This window comes from Camellia sinensis, chromosome 8 (assembly GCF_055761805.1).
Source record: "Camellia sinensis isolate YWXY chromosome 8, ASM5576180v1, whole genome shotgun sequence".
NCBI lineage: Eukaryota > Viridiplantae > Streptophyta > Magnoliopsida > Ericales > Theaceae > Camellia > Camellia sinensis.
This window is the reverse complement of record NC_138968.1, coordinates 16,887,069-16,901,743: the sequence shown is the minus strand read 5'-3', so window position 1 is coordinate 16,901,743 and position 14,675 is coordinate 16,887,069. Positions and strand designations below refer to the sequence as shown.

At 37.8% G+C, this 14,675-nt stretch overlaps 1 pseudogene; it reads left to right on the top strand.

The window, feature by feature from the left end:
* The first annotated feature begins 291 nt into the window (after nt 1-291).
* On the top strand, nt 292-13,686 carry LOC114308987 (rust resistance kinase Lr10-like; annotated as a pseudogene).
* The last annotated feature ends 989 nt before the right edge of the window (nt 13,687-14,675 follow it).

Genomic DNA, 14,675 nt, shown 5'->3' with positions numbered 1-14,675 from the left:
ACTCGACTTGGTCTAATTTTGTACTTATTCATTTTGGTAAAATAAATTCTATAAGTAATTTATTTTTATTTGTTTTCTTTGTTTCAAGGTTATTTATTTTACATAGAGGATTGTTCCAACATAAATTAGTGAATTTTTTTTTTTTTTTTTTTTTTGCCCTCAGAACAAAATTTGTCTATATAACCCAACAACACCGCTATTAGCAAATTCTTCGACGATAAACACACACTTGGCAGAGTCGTTGGGATTTTGTTTCAGAGTATCAAATATTAGCCATTAACTAATTAAGATGGCAATTTTCCAAGGAATTCTATTGCTCATAGTCATATTATTAGTACCAATGGAAGCAGCAGCTACAGTATTAGAACTTGGAGGAGCAAAGGAACAACATGATGAGTGCATCATGCCAACAAGTTGTAGAAAACATCACGGCCCTGAAATTCGATTCCCTTTCCGCCTAAAAAGGAAACAACCCGACTACTGTGGTTGGTATCATCCTAGCTTTGATCTTTCTTGCACTCCTCCCAGTATATACCCTATGCTCCAGCTCCCAAATTTTGTGAATGTGTTTGTCAAGAAAATCAACTACGAATCTCAGACCATACATATATCAAACCCCCATCGATGCTTCCCACGACAGCTTCAAAACCTCGACTTATCTGCCTCTCCCTTCCAATTCCTATCAAAGTACGACGACTACAGCGACCTTAGCTTCATCAATTGTTCCCAGACACTGGATCAATTTTGGCTTTATGGGTCTTGGATTGCTTGCCTTAGTGACCAGAGTCACCAAGTTTATACCACTGATTCTTGGTCATTCCCGGATTTATCTTTCACAAAGATGTATAACATGTCACTTCCATATGAAATTTTTGGTTATGCCTCTGATGATCTTCAATTGAATTTTAGCAAACCGGAATGTGGGAACTGTGAAGCACAAGGCAAGTATTGTAGATTCAAGAATAACAACAGTAATGGCAGCAACAGTAAATTATTATTAAATGAAACAACTGAATGCTTAGACAAGCCCAAACGACCATCTATGGGTACGCTTTTACTCTAGCCAGTTTCTACCTGTGACAACCCTCACCTCTGATTAGCGTTAATTTTTTATTAAGCATGATAAGCAATTGATTAAAAGAAAATCCTAAATTAATTACATGAGTATGTTGTTTTAAACGCATTTCTATCTGTTTGTTATTGAATGATCTGTTCGTTATTGAATGATCTGTTCATGTTTTGATTTTCGAATTGCGAATTGAAAGCCTTATCGGCGACCAATTCAGAAATTGATTTAGGTTATATGCTAATTCGGATTTATATGATTTTATGGTAGGTTTAATTAAAATTCAATTTGGAATGATTAAATTAGAATAAATAAGGCTAGATTAATTGAATATAGGTTATTTACGTTTTTGCCATTGAGTGGGCCACCTTTAGAGACATTGTTTGGGGCTTAATTCACACATTTGATACATCATTTTACCATCTCCTCAAGACCAAACCGTGAGAGAGAGAGAGAATAGGGGAAAATTGAATTCATCTAGAGATTGGCTTGAAATTTAGAGGAATTGAAGGAGAATTGCATGTTTAAACTACCACACTTGGAATTCAAGACTTAAGGTAGGAAATTCATTCTTTTAATTGTGAATTTAAGTTGTTACATGCATGGTTCATGGAAAAATTGGTGATTAGAGTCAAGAATTAGCTTAAAGTGTTGAAGTGAGTAACAATGTTTGCATGCATGTCCATATCATTGAATCTGAAGATCATTTTCATGTGAATTTCCACATGCATGTCCATATTATCGTTATACTGTAGAAATTCACCATGTTTTTGAGCTCAATATCATACCTTGGAGCATTAGAGTTTATAAGAACTCATGCATGTTATGTTCCTGCATTGTTCTTCATGTTTACATTTAAATTTGTGCTCAATTGTCACACCTTTGGGCTTGATTTTATGAAATGATCTTCAAAACATGTTGTACTATGAGTTTCTAAGTGTTTTCCAAAAAATTGGCCCAAAAGGATGAGTTTTGGCATGTTTGAGCTTTGGGAGCAAATCTGGAAAACCCAGATTTTGGCTTCCACGTTCGAGCGACCAGCTTTGTTTTCAGAGTTCCGCTTGAGCAACGGAATGCTGGCTCGAGCGTAACTGGCAATCTCTCAATTTTTTGCGTGTGCAGATGCTCGCTCGAGCAACGAGACCTACGCTCGAGCGAGGAACCATGTCTCACGCTCGAGCGAGCATCGAGCGGAGAATTTCAGCAACCAATACTTTTTGTGTTTTTGCAGACCGCTCGAGTGAGGAAGTCTACGCTCGAGCGACCTCTCTGTTTCGGTAGGCTCGCTCGAGCAGAGAAAGCCATGCTCGAGCGAGACCCCTACTTTCAGCAAATTTTGAAAATGTTGTTAGTGCATTTTTTTTGCATCTACATCCCATCCTAGGCATTCTTAGGCCATGTTTATGGCATCTTAGTGAGGATAATGTTATAGAACCACACCGAGTCAAGATAGGGGCTAAGTTATTAATCCCGAGTGTGTAATTTAGTGTGTATTCGTTCTGCATCTGTGTAGGGTTGGCATCCGAGGACGGTGATTAGCCTGTCTATAGCCCAGTACTCTGTGAGTAACAATATTGTAAAGATATGTTCAATCATAAGTATTTTTTGAACGCTCGACTCTACTGCTTTCTAAAGTGTCATTGTTTACTGAATGAATGTTTGTTCTATTTCATGAACTGTACTCGTGGCATCCATAGCAACTTACTGTACTGTTACTGTTACTGTACTATTACCACTACTGTACTGTTACTGTTACTGTTACTGCTACTGTTATAGAGATCTCTGTTAATTCCAATGTTTGGAACCAATACTGTTTACTGTTTCAATGGCCATCAACTGACTGTTCGGTCTATTAAGACCTACTGTACTGTTCTGCTATTGAATGTACCACGTATGATCGCTATGGTTTCTAAATGACTGATATGGCATGAAATATGAGCCACTGATCGAATAACTGATCTACTGATGCAAATGACTGTTTTGATTACTGAAAGGACATTCATTCTTAACCCTTTTACACATTTGTTATTCACTGTACTTTAGCTCACAATTTATATATATATATATGTAGGTGGCCAGGCACCGGGCCGAAGCTAGAAACATCATGCTAAGCTCATGTTTTGTCCAGCCAACCGTTGTGCCTCATTTCAAGTTTCCTGGTCTGCTCAAGCTAAGGCTGTTTTTGGAGTGCTTCAGATTCACCCTTTTGTCCCTGTTTTGTACCGACTGAATAAGACTTGATTGTACAGTTATAGTGTAGGGATTAGGTCCCTAACTTGGATGTTATGTGTATCTAATATGTATATATGTTTATGGTTATGAATGTGGTTTTGTCCATAAAAGTTTTCTTCCATTTCAGATTTTCACAGCTCATTGGACATCTTTTATTTACTGATTGGATTCTGCTAGGCCCTTACTCTAGGCTATTGTCATTACTGTTAAGCAGGCTTTTGATAATCACGGATTACTGGCCGGTTACGATGCTAAACCCATAGAGGCGGGTTTGGGTCGTGACAGAGTGGTATCAAAGCACGAGTTATACCGCACACACGTGTCCAAATGAGCTATAGGATGTCCTAGAAAAGTAATTAGGGCATTGCATGAGCATAAGAAAGCGTGTGCGGTCATGATACGTATATATGTGTTAATGTGCATAAGTAAGCAATTTTCCTATGTTTATTATTATTGTATTGCATATAGTGAAATGGAGAATGCAAGAAATACCGATGAATCTGAATCATTTGAAGCAAGAATGGCGAGGTTGGAAAGAATGATTGAACTATTGACTGAGGCTCTAAGACAACAACAGAACCAACAGCCCCCACCTCATCTAGTACAGCCAGAACCAAATATCAATGACAATGTGATTGCCTTGACGCAAAAGTTTAATAAAATGAAGCCACCAACATTTCAAGGAGGTCTCGAGCCACTAAAGGCCGAAGCATGGATATTAGAAACTGAAAAGCTGTTTGAAGTGTTCCCTTGTTCCGAGGCACACAAAGTCTTACTGGCTACATTTACCTTGTAAGAAGAGGCCAGACGGTGGTGGATGCTTATACGTGATCCTAACAATGCCATGACCTGGACTCAATTCAAGGAAGCTTTTTATGAGAGATACATCCCTCAGTGTGTCAGGGACTGCAAAGTGACTGAATTTGAGCAATTGAAACAGGGTACCATGTCAGTAGCAGAGTATGAATCTAAGTTCACTGAACTCGCCCGATATGCACCACACATGGTTGATACTGATTATAAAAAGGCCAGAAAGTTTGAAGGCGGGCTTAATGTGGAGATACTTGATCGAATTAATGTCTTGAAACTGCTCAAATATGTGGATGTCTTTGACCGAGCAATTATAGCCGAAACAAATGTTGCAGCATTGAAATAGACTAAGACACCGGTGACTGAATGGCGGGGTAAGAGGCAAGGCTTTAATTTCAAAAAGGGCCGGAGCAACTCATTGAATAAAAAGCAAAACACAGGGTCAACAAGCAGCTTTAGTTAGAAAAACAATTCCATACCACCCTGCTCCGAATACGGAAAAAGACATAAGGGGGTTTGCTACAAAATTTCTGGGGCATGTTATAGGTGTGGCAAGGTGGGTCACATGGTCAAAGATTGCCCTTCCACGTCTCAAGGCATTAGTAGTACCGCAGCTAGTGCCACAGCATCAACTGTTACACCAAAACCCGATCCCAAAGCTACTGGAAGGGAACCTTTAAGGCAAGGCCGGGTGTTTGCACTTGTACCGGGAGATGTACAGAACACCGAGACAGTTGTGTCAGGTATACTCTCAATTTGTGCTCAAAATGCTTATATTCTGATTGATTCGGGATCTACACATTTGTTTGTCTCGCATGCTTTTTCACGAAAATTAAATAGACCATTGGAACCTATGAATTATTTGTTAGCTGTATCTTTACCTGCTGGGGGATCCATGACTTGTGCTTATGTGTATCCTGCATGTGAGATTGTTATTAGGGATGCGCTTTTGTATGTTGATTTACTGCCTTTGAATATTGACCATTTCGATGTAATTTTGGGAATGGACTGGTTAACAAAATATCATGCTTCCATAGACTGTGTAATGAAACAAGTTATTTTTCGTCCACCTAGATTGCCTAAATTTGTATTTAACGGAGTTGGTGTAGTACCTCCCCCATATCTGATTTTGTCCATGAAAGCATTTAAATTAATTAAAAAGGGGTGTAATGGGTATTTATGTTGCATATTGACTGTACCTGTTGATACTAAAGCTAATGTGGACAGTATTCCTATAGTCAGAGAATTCCCAGATGTTTTTCCAGATGATTTGCCAGGGGATTTGATTAATAGGGAGATTGAGTTCACCATTGAGGTGTTACCAGGTACACAACCAATTTCCAAGGCTCCATACCGAATGACACCTACCGAATTGAAAGAATTGAAAATTCAGCTGTAAGAATTGTTGGATAAGAAGTTTTTCAGGCCCAGTACTTCACCGTGGGGCGCGCCATTTTTATTTGTGAAAAAGAAGAACGGCTCATTAAGGCTTTGCATTGACTACCGTGAATTGAACAAGGCGACGGTGAAAAACAAGTACCCATTGCCTCATATTGATGACTTATTTGACTAATTGCAAGGTGCTCAGGTTTTCTCCAAAATTGTCCTTAGATCCGAATATCACCAGTTGAAAGTACAAGCAGAGGACATTGAAAAGACCGCCTTCCGAACGAGGTACGGACATTACGAATTTCTTGTTATGCCTTTCGGAGCTACTAAAGCGAAATGAATTAGGAAATGATTTAAAAAAGGAAAAAGGAACTAATCTATGAGTTGTGCATGTGTGTAGGTCACAACCCGAGAGGAACAATCACTCGGCTACAGCACAGTGAGTACTAGTACAGTAGTTATACATTTACCTACGGTTAATAATTATTATTAACGCTCTGTTTTTCGCGAGTTAATTACGTTAACATTTAGAAATGACTGGAAAATCTGCATACATTGGTACAACTCTGGAACTACTCTGTTTTGTAGATATCTGGGCCTAAGGCCAATCTGTAAAGTCTGTTGGGCCAGAGGCCCATCTGTGAAATCTGTTAGGCCAGAGGCCAATATGTAAAGTCTGCAAGGCCAAAGGCCAATCTGTAAAATTTACTGGGCCTGAGGGTGATCTGTATGTTATTGGGCTTGAAGCCACTCTGTACAAAAGTTGGGCCCAAGGTTATGCTGAACATGTTTATAGAATAAAATTATACATATGCTCTCTGCACTTACATACATTACAATTCGAGTTTATTCAGTAAATTATTTATGTACTATTATTCACTGAGTCTTGCTCACTCTGTATTATGTCTGCTTCTGTAGGTAACCAACCTGAAGGTCAGTCTTAACCTATGATGCTCGTTTCTCTTTTGTCAACCTCAGTACGTCCAAGCACTTAGACGAAGCCCATTCATTTTGTGGAATCCTTGCAGAACTTTTAGCTTGGTGCACTAACTCTTTTGTCTGGTGTTGTAAAACATGATTAACTTCCCTTAACATAGTTTTGTCACATCCTCAGACTCGGGAATGGGTCTGTATATTTGTATATATATATATATATATATATATAATTACGCGTGTGTTTTTTTAGATATATATACATTAAAGTACCTGATATTAAGTGTATGATCCTAGCATGTTAATATTAGCCCAATGGATGTTTATTTTGCGTTGATAAATGCTTCCGTTCAGGCCCCATATGTTATACAAACCGAATTTTATATCCGTTTCTAAATAGGTCATGCCCAAACTTTTAGGGGCAAGTTTAGGGCGTGACAATAAGGAAATCCCGTTAGTGAAAGTGGATTTGCAAAACCATGGTGGTGTTTATGCCACTTGGGAAAGGGAAGACGATATGATGAAAAGATATCCTGAATTGTTCCCCCTGGATCCAGTGTTCTTCCAAAATGAAGGTAATTCGAGTTTGGAGGACCAAACTCTTTTTAAGGGGGGAAGACTGTGACAACCCTCACCTCTGATTAGCGTTAATTTTTGATTAAGCATGATAAGTAATTGATTAAGAGGAAATCCTAAATTGATTGCATGAGTGTGTTGTTTTAAACATTTCTATCTGTTTCTTACTGAATGATCTATTCATATTTTGATTTTCGAATTACGAATTGAAAGCCTTATCGGCTACCGATTCAGAAATTAATTTGGATTATATGCTAATTCGGATTTATATGATTTTATGGTAGGTTTAATTAAAATTCAATTTGGAATGATTAAATTAGAACAAATAAGGCTAGATTAATTGAATATAGGTTATTTATGTTTTTGCCATTGAGTGGGCCACCTTTAGAGACATTGTTTGGGGCTTAATTCACACATTTGATACATTATTTTACCATCTCCTCAAGACCAAACCATGAGAGAGGGAGAATAGGGGAAAATTGAATTCATCTAGAGATTGGCTTGAAATTTAGAGGAATTGAAGGAGAATTGCATGTTTAAGCTACCACACTTGGAATTCAAGACTTAAGGTAGGAAATTCATTCTTTTAATTTTGAATTTAAGTTGTTACATGAATGGTTCATGGGAAAATTGGTGATTAGAGTCAAGAATTAGCTTAAAGTGTTGAAGTGAGTAACAATGTTTGCATGCATGTCCATATCATTGAATCTGAAGATAATTTTCATGTGAATTTCCACATGCATGTTCATATTATGGTTATACTGTAGAAATTCACCATGTTTTTGAGCTCAATCTTGCATTTGATCATATCTTGGAGCATTAGAGTTTATAAGAACTCATGCATGTTATGTTCCTGCATTGTTCTTCATGTTTACATTTAAATTTGTGCTTAATTGTCACACCTTTGGGCTTGATTTTATGAAATGATCTTCAAAACATGTTGTATTATGAGTTTCTAAGTGTTTTCCAAAAAATTGGCCCAAAAGGATGAGTTTTGGTATGTTTGATTCTTGGTTTGGGCTTTGGGAGCAAATCTGGAAAACCCAGATTTTGGCTTCCACGCTCGAGCGACCACCTTTGTTTTCGGAGTTCCGCTCGAGCGTAACTTGCAAGCTCTCAAGTTTTTGCATGTGCGGACGCACGCTCGAGCGACGAGACCTGAACTCGAGTGAGGAACCGTGTCTCACGCTCAGGCGAGCATCGAGCGGAGAATTTCAGCAACCAATACTTTTCGTGTTTTTGCAGACCGCTCGAGCGAGGGAGTCTACGCCCGAGCGACCTCTCTGTTTCGGTAGGCTAGCTCGAGCGGAGAAAGCCACGCTCAAGCGAGACCCCTGTTTTCAGCAAATTTTGGAAATGTTGTTAGTGCATATTTTTTGCATCCTCATCCCATCCTAGGCATTCCTAGGCCATGTTTAAGGCATCTTAATGAAGATAATGTTATAGAACCACACCAAGTCAAGATAGGGGCTAAGTTATTAATCCTGAGTGTGTAATTTAGTGTGTGTTCGTTCTGCATCTGTGTAGGGTTGGCATCCGAGGACGCTGATTAGCCTACCTATAACCCAATACTCTGTGAGTAACAATGTTGTAAAGATATGCTCAATCATAAGTATTTTCTGAACGATCGACTGTACTGCTTTCTAAAGTGTCATTGTTTACTGAATGAATGTTTGTCCTATTTCATGAACTGTACTCGTGGCATCCACAGCAACTTACTGTACTGTTACTGTTACTATTACTGTTACCGCTACTGTACTGTTACTGTTACTGTTACTGTTACTGCTACTGTTACAGAGATCTCTGTTAGTTCCAATGTTTGGAACCAATACTGTTTACTGTTTCGATGGACATCAACTGACTGTTCGATCTATTAAGACCTACTGTATAGCGATCCCAGTTTTCCCTTTCTGTATTTGTTGTATTCTGAACCTTGTTTCCGTGGGGTTGGTGGTTGTATACCTTGTTGTCATCCTTTAAATTCCTTATGTTTGAGTTTTAGGATGTGTTGGGCATGTTTTAAACAGGTAGGATGAGTTTTGGTCTCTAGTGTTATTGCCCAGGTTTTTAGTGTTACGCTCGAGCGGGTAATTCTGCGCTCGAGCGGAGTTTGGTTTTTGGTTGACCGCTCGAGCGGGTGTTCTGGAGCTCGAGCGGAGATTGCACACTTCCAGTAGTTCGTGTCCCTGCAAAACTTCTGCAAGTGTGATTTCTACGCTCGAGCGGGTTTCCTGCGCTCGAGCTGATCGCGCTCGAGCGGGTTTGTTGGCGCTCGAGCGGGTAGTACTGTCTCGGTGAAAGTTCTGGGAGAGGGAAATTTGCGCTCGAGCGGACTGGTTTTCTCGCTCGAGCAGATGTACTTTATTCTTGTGTCTTGGCGCTCGAGCGGTCCTTCTCGCGCTCGAGCAGACCTAGTTTTTGTTCTTGACACTCGAGCGTTGTATTTTCCACTCGAGCGGAAATGTCGTATATCAGTTGGCTGTGGGGCATTTTTAAATCACTTTTTCTCACTCTTTCTTTCTCTCTCTTATTTTTCCAAAAAAGCCATTAGAGAGCACCTCACTCTAAAACTCAAACTTCTCTCTAAGTATTGATCTAGTAGGAGTTATTTCCTCACCTTTGGCCTTTGTTAAAGTTTGGTTGATCGTCGAGGGCTACATTTTGATCCGAGAAACTTATGGTTTGGAGCATTTTGACTTTCTTCATCTTCTTCCCTTGGGCTCCGAATTTGAGGTAGGGATTCCTACTCACGACTATGGGTTTTGACCTAGATTTTTGAGCATTTTGTTAAATGGTTTGTATTTGGGATCTAGGGTTTCAAAACGTATAAAAAGGAGTTCGTTATTTTGATTCAAAAATGTGTATTTTGGGTTTCAAAATAAAGATATTGATGTTGGTTGTTGATATATGGACCATTAGGTTGATATTGGGAAGAGGGGTAGAAAACCCTAATTTGTTGTATAAATTAATTAGTATAATTAATTTGGGAAAATTGTGGTTATTTGGAATTGAGTTGGAAATAATGAAATTGGCTCATTATATGGTAGAATGGTGGAGTTGGATTTATTAATCGCTCACTTTTGAAAACATTGATATTGTATCTGTTGGAGCTTTTATTATCTATTTAGAAATAATTGCTTTGGGCTACCAGTGGAGGGTAGTTATGATTGTTGTAGACAATGCATGATGATTAGGTAAACTAAAACTAATCAATTGGATGTGTCATAGAGTATGACGGTTAGTAGAATATATTAACGTTATGTATTGATTGATTGTGTATATGACCTATGTGTATATACGTTGTATGTGTGGGAGGAGATAGGGATGTACTCCACGGTTTAGGGGAAGATAGGGGATGGACCTCTAAACCGGATGTTGTTTGGGAAGAGATAGGGGATGGACTCCACTGATACAGCTCATATGCTTGTCAGATAATGTGGTGATACAGCTCATATGCTTATCTATGGAAGTGTTGATATAGCTCATATGCTTATCTGTTGAAGTGTGGATACAACTTGTATGCTTATCTGTTGAGATGTTGATATAGCTAGTAGGCTTATCTATTGTGTAATGAGAAACGTTTAATATGAGTCACTGTCTCATGAAAATTGTTGGCCAGGTTCTGAGCCGTTGTTGCAAATGGGAAATTGGATAAGAAATGGAAAATGAAATGAAACATGGACATAGTGGTCATGTAAAGGAAATGGATTATGAAATGATTTATGGGAATTGAACATTTATAAATTGCTAATGACTTAGTTATTGCTCATACTGTATTTAGCATATCTCTACTGGGCGTTGGCTCACCCTATATGGGACAATATTTTCAAGTACTGGTAGCATGCCACCTCCAAGGACATAGCTTGGATGATGATGAGAGTTGAAGACTCCTTTTGTTTATTTTGTTTGTATTACATGTATATCAAGCCAAGGGCTTATTTTGTATAGAGTTAGTACTCTTCTTTTGTGTAACCAAGTGTTGACTTGGAAGGCTGTAAGCCCATAGGGCATTTGCTTTTGATGTTAACATGTAATATTGTAGTAAGAACTACTCTGATGAATAGAAATGGTTGATTTCTTTTATATCAATGCATGTCTAAAGTGATGGATTTTATGTATTATTTTAAGGGCGTTACATACTGTATTGTTCTGCTATTGGATGTACCACGTATGATCGCTATGGTTTCTAAATGACTGATATGACGTGAAATATGAGCCACTGATCGAATAATTGATCTACTGATGCAAATGACTGTTTTGATTACTGAAAGGACATTCATTCTTAACCCCTTTACACATTTGTTATTCATTGGGCTTTAGCTCACAGTTTATATATGTATGTAGGCGGCCAGGCACCAAACCGAAGCTAGAAGCGTCGAGTTAAGCTCATGTTTTGTCCAACCAACCCTTATGCCTCATTTCGAGGTTTCGAGTCTGCTCAAGCCAAGGCTATTTTTGGGGTGCTTCATATTCACCCTTTTGTCCCTGTTTTGTACCGACGGAATAAGACTTGATTGTACAGCTATGGTGTAGGGATTAGGTCCCTAACCTGGATGTTATGTGTATCTGATATGTATATGTGTTTATGGTTATGAATGTGGTTTTGTCCATAAAATTTTTCTTCCATTTCAGATTTTCACAGCTCATTGGACATCTTTTATTTACTGATTGGCTTCTGCCAGCCCTTTACTCTGGACTATTGTCATTACTGTTAAGCAGGCCTTTGGTAATCGCAGATTACTGGCTGGTTACGATGCTAAACCCATAGGGGCGAGTTTGGGTCGTGACACTACCCTTTTACTTCAAGTTCCGATTATTATATTTTGTTTACCATCTTGTTTCATGTGTAATTATTGTGTTCACTTTACAATGATGTCATCTTCTACCACAATTTTGAATTGAAATTTGGGCCGAACTTCTTCTCTCCAATTCAGACAATTGAACTGGACATCCAATCTAAGTTTCAGATGTGTGCAACGTCGGTATTTTCCCAAATTAATGGCTTAGATTTTGTTTACCTATTTACAACTCAATAGTGTACCCAATTAAAAAAAATTCAATCCAACGTCTTTGGGCAACCAAATCATTTTAGCTTCAATGCCCTTGTTTTATTTTGTTTTGATCTATTAGATTACTTAGCCTTGTTGATTGTGCGACGATGATAAGTCTTGCTATATAGATTAGGTTATGTGCTTTCTGTTAGAGGTAGTAAACCTAATGGAGGATGTGTTGAGAACCTGATTAGGCCTTTGTTATTTATTGATTTAATGGTTTTTATTTATTTATTTGTTTGTTTGTCTGAGGAGGTTTAACCCTATTTGGATATCTGATTCTATCATGTCAGTTTCTTTTCCATATCATTAAAAAATGCATTTATTATGAATCTATATGGTAAAATTTTTAATTATATATATATATATATATATATTTGTGTGTATATGTATTTTAAAGGTGATAGTTTAAGAAGTTTTTAAACTTTTGCAGGTGTATTGAGAAAACTAGAGATTGCAGGTGAATTGATCCTTCCTCTTTTTTAATTTGAATTGTCAATGAGGAGGTAGAAATTTACTAACATTGTCTATTATGATTGTAGGTGGAGTCCTAGGCCTGACTCTTTTTGTTATGGTTGTCATTACAATATATCTTGTCTATAGATCAAACAAAATGAAAAAAGAGGATCAAGTAAAGATTGACAAATTTTTGAAGGATTACAAAGCTCTCAAGCCTGCAAGATATACCTATGCAGATATCAAGAAAATAACAAATCAATTTTAGGACAAAGTAAGCCAAGGAGGTTACGAAATAGTGTACAAAGGCAAGCTTTCCAATGATGTTCATGTCGCGGTCAAGATCCTCAACAATGTGAAAGGAACTGGTGATGAGTTCATCAATGAAGTGCAAACAATGAGTAGAATCCACCATATCAATGTGGTTCACTTGGTGGGATATTGTGCTGACGGATTCAGAAGAGCTCTTCTTTATGAGTTCTTACCATACAATTCACTTGAAAAGAGAAGAATTCACTTGGTTGGGAGAAGTTGCATGACATTGCTCTTGGCATAGCTAAAGGAATTGAATATCTTCACCTAGGGTGTGATCAACAAATCCTGCACTTCGATATTAAGCCTCACAATGTCTTGTTAGATAATAAGTTTACCCCGAAGATCTCTGATTTTGGTCTAGCAAAATTGTGTTCAAAGGAACAAAGTGTTGTTTCCATGACTACTGCTAGAGGGACTGTGGGTTACATTGCACCCGAAGTGTTCTCCATGAATTTTGGGAACGTGTCATACAAATAAGATGTTTATAGTTTTGGGATGTTGTTGCTAGATATGGTTGGAGGAAGGAAAAATACGGTAACACAAAACAATAGCGAGTGTTACTTTTCGGAATGGATATATAAACGTTTGGATCAAGGAAAAGATTTAGGAATACAAATTGAGGAAGACGGGGATGCAAAAATTATAAGGGAACTAACAATTGTGGGACTTTGGTGCATACAATGGTACCCAGTGGACCGACCATCGATGAAAGTTGTGGTGCAGATGTTGGAAGGAGTTGGAGACACTCTAACAGTTCCCCACAGTCCATTTGCTTCCACAAATCCAATGTCAACATGGGGAACAATAGGTGGAAGAACTTTTAATAGTGAGTTAGAAATAATTTATGCATCTGAATGAAATAATGAATTAGCAATATTTTTTTGACTATGTAATAGGATTAATTTCATTATTCTTATCAATGAGTGTAGAATTAATTGTTTATGAATGGTATTACTATAGCCTTTCAATACTACATCTTATATATGGCTTTTGTATTAATAGCCCTCTTGTAATGGTGTGCTCTATATCCTAAGGAGATTCTTATTAAAGTATTTTTTTACCCAAAAGTTTGACAAACCAAGTACTCATCATCTTAGTAATGGTAGTTTGAATAACATTTAAGGCCAAATATGACAATATGTTATGGAATATATCAACAAAAATTCTAACTATTCAGCAAAGAAAGTTTATAGTTCAGTGGTTTTCTTTTATGAAGGCTACCCTGGATTTGGGCTCATTGTCTACTCTCAAGTTGATTTGGTTTTGACATGGTACATTTTATGGATTTGTGGAAAAATTTATTTAGGATTGTTTTGCAATTTGACTTTTTTTTTTTTATAAAAAAATTAACTTTTTACGAAAAAAACTTGTAAAAAAATTAAAAAAAAAGTGTTGACTTTTTTATAAGGATTTTTTGGACTAAAGTGTGACTTTTCAAAATAGGCCTTAGTCAACTTAGACTTTTGTTGTTGTTGTTGTTTGTTATGTAGGGTATCCTAGGCCAGTTTACGCGCACCAGACTAAGGGCTAGTTTGGCATGTTTGAAAAAAGTCAAAAAGTCACTATCCTATTTAAGTCACATCATCTTATTTAAGTCACATCACCTCTCTAACACATCACTTCAAACCCAATCCAAACCCAATCCATATTTCATAAAAAGTCAAAAAGTGCACTTATTTAGATCATCCCAAATAATAGCCTTCCGAAATAGGGCTTACGCCCTGCGGTCCGTGGCCCCAAGGTATGTGTTTGCTGGCTAGGGGATTCAAACCTGAGACTTTGGACGAAGCAAACTTGCAAGCTCCAATCGTTACCTACTAGGCCAACCACCTTGTAGTTACTTAGAC